We start from the raw sequence: 12098 nt of genomic DNA on the forward strand, positions 1-12098 counted from the left end.
CCAAGTGATGGGGATCGTTTGTAGAGCGGTGGGGGCATATGGCTTTTGTTGGCGAAGAGCTGGCATCCGACGCAAAGTTGGACCAGGTCCTGTGCATCTGCTCAGGCAGTCGGCCAGTAAAAACATGTACGGAAGGCCTTGCTAACAAGGGCCCGAGATGCGGCGTGGTGCCCGCCGAGACCGGCATGAATTTCAGCCAAGAGATGCCGCCCCTCTTCCTCGGAGATACATCTTTGAAGAAATCCGGTAGCGCTTTTCTTGTAGAGCTCTTCGTCATGGACCTTGTAGGCCTTCGAACGCCGGACAATGCGGCGAGCCTCATTCTGATCCTCCAGGAGTTCTCTCCTATTAAGGTAGGCCAAGAAGGGTTCGGTCCATGGGGCAATGACTGCCATGATGAGATGGGCCGACGGTGTTATTTCGGTGGCTGGGCCGCCGATGATATTGTTGTGTTCGGAATCTGGGTTTGTATTCGGATCCGAACTGGTGTTGCTGCTCTCCCCTTGCCACACCACAGGCGGCTTGAAAAGCCTTTACATAAAGATGTTAGGTGGGACGGGGTTGCGCTTAGCACCGATGCGGGCAAGGACGTCCGCCGCTTGATTACTTTCTCAAGCCACATGATGAAACTTGAGCCCCTCGAATCGAGCCGACATTTTTAAGACGGCGTTGCGATAAGCCGCCATCTTCGAATCTTTGGCATTAAAATCTCCATTTATTTAAGATATTGTGAGGTTTGAGTCCCTGCGCACTTCCAGACATTGTATGCCCATGGAGACAGCCATCTGGAGACCTAATACGTCTCTAACGTATCTACAATTTTTTATTGTTCCATGCTATTATATTATCAACCTTGGATGTTTTATATGCACTAGATGACCAGTTGCGCCAATGGCGCAAAGGCCAAGAGTAAGCCATGTATTGAAAGAGTGTACATTAATATTATTCGGGCACATATTGAAACATATGAGAAAAAATTCCACTTACTATAAGTACAAGTGATGCAACACATATCAGTATTAACAGAACCGTTAATTAGTCAGCCACAAATCCACACCCAGAAGCACATTGCACAGGGTTGAAACTTTTAAACCTCACATTCCCAAGCAATCTTAAGGAGGGCCAACAGAATTGAAATCACTGATGCAAAGTATCAGCAGTTAGTAATATTTATACACACAGCTTCTTTATTGTAGTTATATATGATGATGAAATCAGTACGTAAATCAGCACCAAGGATAGCCGATCAGACAAACAAAAATTCTGCATCCCACTGAACAACACTATTATGCAAGAGCTTGAAGCTTTGGAGCCAAGGCTACGAACCTTCAAATCCAACAAAACATCTTACCATGCAAACACGGTAAAATGGGAAAGAAAGACTCTAAATGTGACACACCAAAAGCGAAAGAAAATGTTGAACAGCCTGGGCATGCGGAGTTGTGCCGGTGACCTGGTGACGCCGAGCAGCACGTGGATGTGGACCAGCCTGATTACGGTGGCGGTGTTGCCCTCCTCATCGACCTTCAGCAGCTCGCCAGAGTCTGCAATGCTCATACTTTGCATCGAGTAAACCCATCTCACTAAGAACGGGAATGAGCATCGCCTTTGGCATGATCTTGATAGCATCCACTTCCTACAATAGAACATGCAAAGAGACATAATGAGGATAATATTATGCATGCACCACTCTGCACAAAAAACTCTCCAAGGAACCAGCTTTTATTACTCTACCTCCTGTTCTCTAGCTTTCAATATTAAAGGAAAAAAGCAATTCCCATTAATTGCATACCACATAGCTAAACCCCAGATTACAATACACAAAACAGAGCAAAACTTCTTCATAATTCAATTAAAATGAGGCCATATGCATCATGATTAAAGTTGCTCCCTGTATTGTATATACAACCATGATTCAAAGTGCTCCTTGTACGGTATATGCAACCATGTATATACAACTATATCATTTATAGGCCATGCATATACAACTTAAGAAAACATAAATACGGAACTGCATATGCATCTGCATATAAAGCAGGTGATAAAATCTACAAATATTACAATAGCAATTGTGGCAGCACAAAAAGTGTAATTGGACATCACCATTTAACAACTAAGGCTATAAAATAAAAGATGATTGTGCAGATAGCAAAGGAAGATTCAACATTATTGTGTCATTGACAAATGTTTCAGGTAACAGCAAATCAACTTGGGTATGTGCTCTATTAATTCATTTTATAAACTGATATAAGAGTTCTAATTTATTTCATTTATCCCATTTAGTTGTCTCAATACATATTTAACCCATGTTGTGGGCTCACATAAAGACATGACAAGTTCACTGTACTCGGCTTGCCCAAGTTACTTGACCAGACGATGTTGATCCACTTACTTGCTTTTCTCAAAAAAAAACCTACTCACTTGCTGACGACATGACCTTATCCATCCCCTCCTTCTGCACTCTCTCACTCACCCTGTAGCTTCCACCCCATCGTTGCTCCTCCTCTGCAGGAGATACGACTTCAATTGCAAGATCTACTCCCTCATGCATAAGATTTGCTTCCTGCCCTGTATGCATCACGTCACCAGGTCAGTTCCTCAGCTGAATCCTCATCAGGTCAGGCTACCTCAACCACTTCCAAGTGAACCTTAACAAATAGAACAATATTACTTCTAAAAGATAGCAAGTAAATCTGGAGTATTTCAGTTTTGAGCTCATGTTTTTCCCTAGAGGCAAGGCCAGAGATAGCAGAGTTTTGATTCTGAAACAAGGCAGCAGTGTAATTATTAGCCATCATTAAAATCAATATTATCTCATGAAAATGCCTACCCTGTTGACCCACTAATGGCATGACTGAAACTTCCTCTCTGCTAAACCTATGTGTGCTTCCTAATCAACACCTGAGTAATCACGTGTTAGACCGTCATACATGTTTATCTCATGTTCTCTTGATGTCTGAGAAATAGTACATGCATGTGTACTCTACAGTTTAAACAAGCTCAAACCCCTGCTATTCTTATTGATAGGGCACTTCTAGTGCTTCAGGAGTATTTTTTCAGCGTCAACAGCAATGATTAGGAATATCACCTGCATTGCAGAAGAATTAACAAAGCGAATGCAAGTTCATATATCTAAAAAAAGATCAGTAGGCTATGGAGACTCGAAAATAACATTTCTCTATGTGTGATTTGTGATAGTGTTATAATTGTTTCTTCATGAAACACATTTTAGAACTTCGAAAACTTATGTGCCTTCTTTCACAATGAACTCAAAAATAACATTTCTCTATATGCGTTGGTTCGCTTGCCATGATTGTCGTCTCATTCACCTAGCTGACTACTCATTCCTTTCGTAAGAGCAAATTAATTGTACACCCTTTGGTTCAAGTATAAACAAAATAGTAGTCTGTTTTTTATTGTTAATACATATGCAAACCCATGGAAGCATAACTGGACACATAATAAAAGGCTATAAGGTTGAAAATAACCCATAATTTGATTAATATATAGAGACTGGAAACTGAATTACTCTGAATAACAGAACATCTGCAAGTACGAACTAAAGATCTCAATCAGTTTTGGGTTCCAAGCACACAGAATTAAATATGTAAGATCTGGTGAAAGGAAACCGACCATCATGAAGAAATGCATCAGGTATATCAGTAGTCCATGAATGTAATGTGTATCAGGTCCTATCTTTTTTTGAAGTAACGCTGGTTCCTAAACGATCTGAACACTGTATCTGAGATATATTAAATTATATGAGTACAATTTATCTGATTCCTAAGAACGTATCAACAGGGCGATGAATAGAGAAAGGGATTTAAGAAACAAAGTTACCTGTCTGCTGAATAGTGGGCATTTGACCGACAGGCAAACAATGCAAACATTGAGGAGGTTAACAGGGGCACCACGAGTTGTTCGCAGCCTCGCTGATGAAGGCGACTTACTTATTTTCTTCAGATTTATTTCATACGCCTCCTCAATAATCATGGTACATACATCTATTAGCATAAATTTGAAACAAGATTGTAGCATGATCAGAACTTGGACGCTAAGGAGATGCAAGCATACAGAAAAAAGATCAAGGAGGACTGAATCTCAATCAGAGCATGATCAGAACTTGGACAACCGATTTCTTTGTTTTGAAAGCAAACATATAAAGGATGAACTATGAGAGCTAAACATAACTCTTTTGCATCAGATTGTAGTTAAACAAAATGATTATAGATGATTTGCTATTACACCCAACTAATAAAATGAAAAAGGAGGGGTCTACAGGAAAGGGAAATTTAATGTGTCAACAGAAACTCAAACTAAAGGCCGCACGCAAGATGGACCATACCTCTGAAAATTCTTCAACCACACCAGGCAGGAAGCAGCCCACCAAACAATGAAGGCGTGCACCACACCAGCGACAATTATTCATTGGAACACTAAGCGGCTTCCAAGAAGATATATTAAAGTGTCTATCATGTAGCCCAACCAATTGCCTGCAGAGTTTGACTCTATAAGTATCCAAGAACAATATCAATAAATCTCAAGAAATTTTGTCAAGGATATAACCAGGTAGGATTGTTCTCATAAATAATACAAACTGGCAAACTATGAGTTGAAGATGCATATTTTAGTTTCCCTAAATGACCGAGATGGATCTGTAGCGCCAACATCAAAGAAGAGGTTCAACTAACCATATAGATTTGAGAATACAGTACTTGTCCAGGATAAATGTGAGCTAACTATCTAGCACCAAGCCTGAACCAACGTGACGCTTATCAGGTTTCTTAATCGTCTAATTTAAGGGAGCAAAAAAAAGAACAAATTCTACATGAAAACTCTATTAATGTCTTAAGGTAAATGCTTCTTCATGTATCATATATGGCAGTTTGATAGAAAAAATAAGAAAACAATAGAGAAAATTAAAATATAATTATGTTTATCAAAAAGTCATAAGATAATCGATGAACTATAACTGGTGTAAAGCTCATCACCAATGTGAAGTATTAACAGGCAATAGCAGCCTTATTATATTGGAAAGAAGAAAAGTGTGAGACCCTGAGTTGTTTTATTTAACTACATAAGAAAAGCTACAGGTAGGCCTGGCATTCTTGTAGGCGCCACTAATTGTGAGGATACATGTGTAGAGTCACACAATTGAAACAATGAAAGAACAGAAAACTGGCCAAAGACACCCTTTCCAGAATGCAACACATGAGGAAAATATTGTCCAGGAAACAAATATGATTACTACAACATCACCTCATTCAAAACAATTAGGATGAGTTCTGGAAGACCATTTTCCATGAACCTAGCTACCTGTATTTCATCATGCATGTATCTTTTATTCACTCTTCCAAGAATACAGAAGCAAGGCAAATAAGCCGGCGATGGGGAAAAACTGAAAGCCAAGTTTATAAAGACCGAATCCAACTCCGATCAGTACCCGCAAAACAATAGTGATTTACTCTAGCTTCAGCAAACAATTATAGCAACATAGAGCAGTAATATCCGTAAACAAGATAGCAAGCAGGAAACATAACATAAAATAGAAACGTAACTCCCCTTTGTATTCTGATGTATATGCTTGTTTAGGACCATATATCTTCCGAAATTTGTACCTTATCAGCTGTTGATTTGGTTACCGCAGTTCGTCTTTTCCCTCATGTGAGTTTTGCGCCATCCTTACATGATTTAGCAGCAGCGACCTTGAAACGATCTGCAGAAAAACAAAATGAAAGTGAAATCAAATGGAATCACGTGTAGGCAGTACCAAAGTATGGTGTATGCCACTCCAATGGCATTTTGCCTGTACCCCATGCAACATCAAGTGAGGCATGAGCAATAGAGAGATTACATACCAACATCATGTATTAACCCCAAATCATGAATCAATACCAGAGGACCAAATAATGTCACCATCTCTGTACTAACAACCAACATTTTAGCATGTCATTTATTTACAAAGTAATGCTATGGTAGTCTAATTTCCCAAGGGCAAGTGTCCAATATACTTTCAGAATGTGCAGTTCAGATCATGCAGTTAGAAATAAACTTTATGGTAGTAACTCTACAGGACCTGCTATTCAGTTATCTTTTCTAGTAACAATTTTGAAAATGGCACAATGGTTAGTTCCTATTATTTAAGCTCACACTATTTAAACCGAGAATTTCTCGCATGCCATGATTTTTTTGTCCTAATCATACTCCTATATAACAACCGACAGACTCTAGCTTTTAAATTAGAAAAGGGAGAACAACTTACCATGCTCTTTGATTACTTCTTGGACCCATGTTTCCTATCACCAGTGCCCTCCCTGCCGCACAAATCCTCGCTGATCTCTGCAAATCTTCAAAAGGAAGCATCAAAATAACCAACATGTACCCACAGGATAGAAAAACAATTTTAATACAAGCTATCTATTTGATGGAAGGAACTTTATTTTATAACGGAATTCACTCCATCAGGCAAACTGTGATGTTTTGGCATCCACGGTCAAAGCATTAACGTAAAATTCAAATAAATTAACTTTTGTGCAGTAAATGCATACACTGTCGGGAGAAAATATTTTGTAAGAAAATTAGAGAAATTTAGATGAGTCAATCATTCTGGACTGCTTGGGTTGTGCCTACATCCAGTGATGTGGTAACCCAATTCTCCGAGGAGAACTAATTCTGCCTCATCCTTGTCACTACACCCCATACAAAAATTATAAAATTCGCAAACAACAGACGTACTTGATAATCAATCTTAACGAAAACAGATGTTCTATCTGTCCTCAAACAAATTATAAGCATTTAATAAAATTATTTGCTCAACAATTAAAAAATGGATCATTACAAATATTTAAAGGAAAAGATTAAACTGAACTTGCAGAGAGTATGTGTGTTCATTGGACATGCAATGAGTTTAGAACAAGAAAACTAAACTGAATTCAGACCACAGAACATGACAAACCTACACACACAGGGACAGAGGGTAGGCTAAGTATAACCTCATCGTGGGGAAGAAAAATCTGGGGATACCAAAATCGTTCAGGAATTTTTCCTGTGGACCTGGAAGCAAAGAAAAATCATAACTCTTAGCAGGTATTGGATGGGGGGAGAAGACGACCCTCTGTATATACAGGCAAATGAGCTTCCTCTGATTCGATCCAGTACAACACCGTCGTTAGTGAGATTAAAAAAGGCATGAGTAGCACAACACACACCTGTTTATTGCGAGTCCATAAGGCGAGCAAGATTTTCTCTTCCTCTTGCTTGTCTCCTTCCTCATCCTCCCTATCTCCTCCCACTCCTGCTGGCCAAGTCAACAAATCCAAGCATCAAAGTTGGAAACTAAAAGGAAAGCAGACAGCAGGGAGATGCCAGCATGAGAACCAAATCGAACAAGAATATCTCCTCCTCCTGCTAGTCTCCTTCCTCCTCATCCGTGGCCCCTCCTGCTCCTCCTGCTAGACAAAACGACAAATCAAAGCATCGAAGTTAGAAACTGAAAAAGAGAAACGGTAGGGAACATACCACCAAAAGAACCAAATCAAACCACCGTACTATGCCATTGTGGGAGAGATTGTAGGAGGAGCAGCAACGAGCGAGACCTTGCTGGGGACGGATTCCTGGTGACAACAGTGGAGTTGACTCGCGGCGGCAGCGTGGCACCCTCGATCCAATCCGCGCGCGACGCATCCTCACCTCCTCCCTGCAACTCCCATGACGGCACCGTCGGGCTGGGAAACCTTCCTGACCATCCCTGCCGTCGGTCGACTTGCGCGTGAGCGATGGGAAGGCGAGGAGGAGGAAAAGGCGAGGGCGGGGCCGCCAGCGCCAACGCAGCCATCTCTCTGTCACTGTCTTCTCCTCTCCTCTAGAGCTGCAGCTGGAGGTGAGAGCCGTGGCGGAAGGAGAGAGCCGAGGCGGGAGGAGGCGGTGCGACGCACGGGAGGCCAACGGCGAGGGCCCAGCGACGAGTGCCTCCATGGCTCGAGGACCCGACCTCGCTGGATCCCAGGGTGGACGAGATGCGGGAGGGGAGGAGGGGGTGCGACTGACGCGGGAGGATGGAGGAGGAAGCGAGCGTGGAGACGGCGGAAAGAGGAGAGTGGCGGGCGGCTAGGTCTTCTCCACAGGCGGCTGGCTTTTATATATCTGTACGTGAAATTACCAAGATGCCCTCGAGGGGGAACGAAAATTACAGGCGGTGGCAGCAGCGATTTAAAGGCGACGTGGCCGGGTTCGTTGTGACTACCACTTCTTCAGGTTTTATATGTTCAATATGTTCAATTTTATATGTTCAATTATATGCTATTTTATATGATTTTTGGGACTAACCTACTAACCTAGAGTCCAGTGACAGGTTTTGTTTTTTCCTTATTTTAGAGTATCGCAGAAAAGGAAAATCAAACAGAGTCCAATTGACCTGAAACTTCACGGAACTTATTTTTGAACCAGAAGAAGCCCACGGAGTATCGGAGATGGACCAGGAGAGTCCCGGGATGCCCACGAGGGTGGGGGGTGCGCCCACCCCCCTGGGCGCGCCCCCCTGCCTCATGGACAGCCCAGAGATCAACCGACGTACTTCTTCCTCCTATATATACCCATATACCCTAAAAACTTCAGGGAGCACAATAGATCGGGAGTTCCGCCACCAGAAGCCTCTGTAGCCAACGAAAACCAATCTAGACCCGTTCTGGCACCCTGCCGGAGGGGGAATCCCTCTCCGTTGGACATCTTCATCATCCCGACGCTCTCCATGACGAGGAGGGAGTAGTTCTCCCTCGGGGTTGAGGGTATGTACCAGTAGCTATGTGTTTGATCTCTCTCTCTCGTGTTCTTGAGGTGGTACGATCTTGATGTATCGCGAGCTTTGCTATTATAGTTGGATCTTATGATGTTTCTCCCCCTCTACTCTCTTGTAATGGATTGAGTTTTCCCTTTGAAGTTATCTTATCGGAGTCTTTAAGGATTTGAGAACACTTGATGTATGTCTTGCGTGGGATACCCGTGGTGACAATGGGGTATTCTATTGATCTAGTTGATGTATGTTTTGGTGATCAACTTGTGGGTTCCGCCCATGAACCTATGCATAGGGGTTGGCACACGTTTTCGTCTTGACTTTCTGGTAGAAACTTTGGGGCACTCTTTGAAGTACGTTGTGTTGGTTTGAATAGATGAATCTAAGATTGCGTGATGCATATCGTATAATCATACCCACGGATACTTGAGGTGACATTGGAGTATCTAGGTGACATTAGGGTTTTGATTGATTTGTGTCTTAAGGTGTTATTCTAGTACGAACTCTATGATAGATTGAACGGAAAGAATAGCTTCATGTTATTTTACTACGAACTCTTGAATAGACCGATCAGAAATGATAACTTTGAGGTGGTTTCGTGCCCTACCATAATCTCTTCGTTTGTTCTCCACTATTAGTGACTTTGGAGTGACTCTTTGTTGCATGTTGAGGGATAGTTATATGATCCAATTATGTTATTATTGTTGAGAGAACTTGCACTAGTGAAAGTATGAACCCTAGGCCTTGTTTCCTAGCATTGCAATACTATTTGTGCTCATTTTTATCATTAGTCACCTTGCAGTTTTTATATTTTCAGATTACAAAAACCATTATCTACTATCCATATTGCACTTGTATCACCATCTCTTCGCCGAACTAGTGCACCTATACAATTTACCATTGTATTGGGTGTGTTGGGGACACAAGAGACTCTTTGTTATTTGGTTGCAGGGTTGCTTGAGAGAGACCATCTTCATCCTACGCCTCCTACGGATTGATAAACCTTAGGCCATCCACTTGAGGGAAATTTGCTACTGTCCTACAAACCTCTGCACTTGGAGGCTCAACAACGTCTACAAGAAGAAGGTTGTGTAGTAGACATCAAGACCATGCAATAAGGCCTCGTATTCATCTGCGTTATTGGAGTCTGTGTATAATATTTGGAGCACATACTGGACTACGTCTCCAGTGGGGGACATTAAAACTACGCCCGCTTCTAATCCTGCCAGCATTTTGGAACCATCAAAATACATAACCCAGTTGGAATATGTGTCGTACTCTTTAGGGAGTTCGGCCACTGTCCATTCGGCGACGAAGTCCGCCAGTACTTGGGATTTGATGGATCGACGTAGTTTGTATGTTATGTCGAATGGAAGGAGCTCAATGGCCCATTTGGCTATCCGGCCCGTAGCATCGCGGTTGTTTATTATATCATTAAGTGGTACTTCGGAAGCCACTGTGATAGAACATTCTTGAAAGTAGTGTCGTAGCTTCTGGGATGCCATGAAGACCGCATATGCTATCTTTTGATAATGAGGGTACCGGAATTTGCATGGTGTGAGGATGGTGGATACGTAATATACCAGCTTCTGAAGTGGGAATTTGTGTCTGTCCTGCTCTCGCTCCACGACGAGCACGGCGATCACCACCTGGTGTGTTGCCGATATGTATAATAACATGGGTTCGCCGACCTTCGGTGCGGCCAGGATTGGGTTGCTTGCAAGAAGGCTTTTTATTTCTTTCAATCTGGCTGTTGTCGCATCCGTCCATGAAAGTGCGTTATATCGACTAGAGGGGGGTGAATAGGCGATTTTTATGAAAGTCTTCAGAACATAGAAGTTTTGAAGACAAACGATAAAATTAAACCTATTACCATGCAGCGGAAGGTAGACTACACTAGGCAAACCATAGTCAAGTATTCAATGAAGTGAAAGCACAAAGACTAATAGCAGCTAGGTAGTAAGGATCAGGTAGGAAGATATTGTGAAGCCAAACAGAACACGCAGTCACTCAGTGAAGACAAATGATAGAGCAAACATACAATGACTTCACAAGGAGTAACAGTAAGTAAAGTGAAGTGAAGATGAAACCAGTGACTCGTTGAAGACAATGATTTGTTGAACCAGTTCCAGTTGTTGTGACAACTGTACGTCTGGTTGGAGAGGCTAGGTATTTAAACCTTAGGACACACAGTCCCGGACACCAAGTCCTGAACACGCAGCTTAGGACACCCAGTCCTCACCGTGTTCTCCTTGAGCTAAGGTCACATAGACCTCGCCCAATCACTCTGGTAAGTCTTCAAGGTAGACTCCCAAACCTTCACAGACTTCGTTCACTGGCAATCCACAATGTCTCTTGGATGCTCAGAACGCGATGCCTAACCGGCTGGAGGATGCACAGTCCTCAAGTGTAATAAGTCTTCAGATCACACAGACAAGAAGACTTAAGTGATGTCCAATTCTCTCTGGCTCTGGTGGTTAGGGCTTTATCCTCGCAAGGAATTCTCTCTCAAAGGCTTTGAGGTGGGTTGCTCTCAAACGACAAAAGCCGTACTTTCAATCTGAGCAGCCAACCGTTTATGGTTGTAGGGGGTGGGCTATTTATAGCCACTTGGCAACCCGACCTGATTTGTCCGAAATGACCCTGGGTCACTAAGGAACTGACACGTGTTCCAACGGTCAGATTTCAAACTCACACGGCAACTTTACTTGGGCTACAAGCAAAGATGACTTGTCCGACTCTGGACAAGATTCGCTCTCATAGTCTTCACTCGAAGACATAGGTTCTTGGTTTAGGAATCACTTCAGTCATTCTGACTGGTTCTCTTGGACCCCACTTAACAGTACGGTGGTTCCTATGACTCAACACAAAAGAAAAAGAACTACGAAAGATCTAAGTCTTCGAGCTCCATAGGCTTCATATCGTGTCTTCTCTTGTCATAGTGTTCAATGTGAATATCTTCATATACCACCTTTGACTTCAATGTCTTCATACATTTTTAGGGGTCATCTCTGGTAGTAAAACCGAATCAATGAGGGACTTCTACCTGTGTTATCCTGCAATTCTCACAAACACATTAGTCCCTCAACTAGGTTTGTCGTCAATACTCCAAAACCAACTAGGGGTGGCACTAGATGCACTTACAGTCCACTCGAAGTGATCGGTGCGTCGGAGGAGGCGATACAGTGGCAATGCCTTTTCTCTCAATCTGGAGATAAAGCGGCTTAAAGCTGCCACGCATCCTGCGAGCTTTTGGACCTGTTTAAGGTCCGTTGGCATAGCCAGTTGTGACAAGGCTCGGATTTTGGCT

At 42.5% G+C, this 12098-nt stretch overlaps 1 long non-coding RNA gene across 11 annotated transcripts; it reads right to left on the reverse strand.

The window, feature by feature from the left end:
- Window positions 1–1131: 1131 nt before the first annotated feature.
- Window positions 1132–8113, reverse strand: LOC125524509. 11 transcript variants are annotated; one of them, XR_007290783.1, is made up of 10 exons: window positions 7596–8113; window positions 7209–7448; window positions 6993–7053; window positions 6263–6347; window positions 5619–5716; window positions 4346–4493; window positions 3841–4004; window positions 3634–3742; window positions 2422–2568; window positions 1132–1636 (listed from the first exon to the last, which is right to left on the reverse strand). It is a non-coding gene; the product is annotated as an uncharacterized LOC125524509 (long non-coding RNA). The 11 variants fall into 11 exon arrangements; XR_007290786.1 differs by having other exon boundaries at window positions 7209–7451; XR_007290780.1 differs by having other exon boundaries at window positions 6263–6339; window positions 7549–8113.
- Between the last annotated feature and the right edge of the window lie 3985 nt (window positions 8114–12098).

This window comes from Triticum urartu, chromosome 7, assembly GCF_003073215.2.
Source record: "Triticum urartu cultivar G1812 chromosome 7, Tu2.1, whole genome shotgun sequence".
NCBI lineage: Eukaryota > Viridiplantae > Streptophyta > Magnoliopsida > Poales > Poaceae > Triticum > Triticum urartu.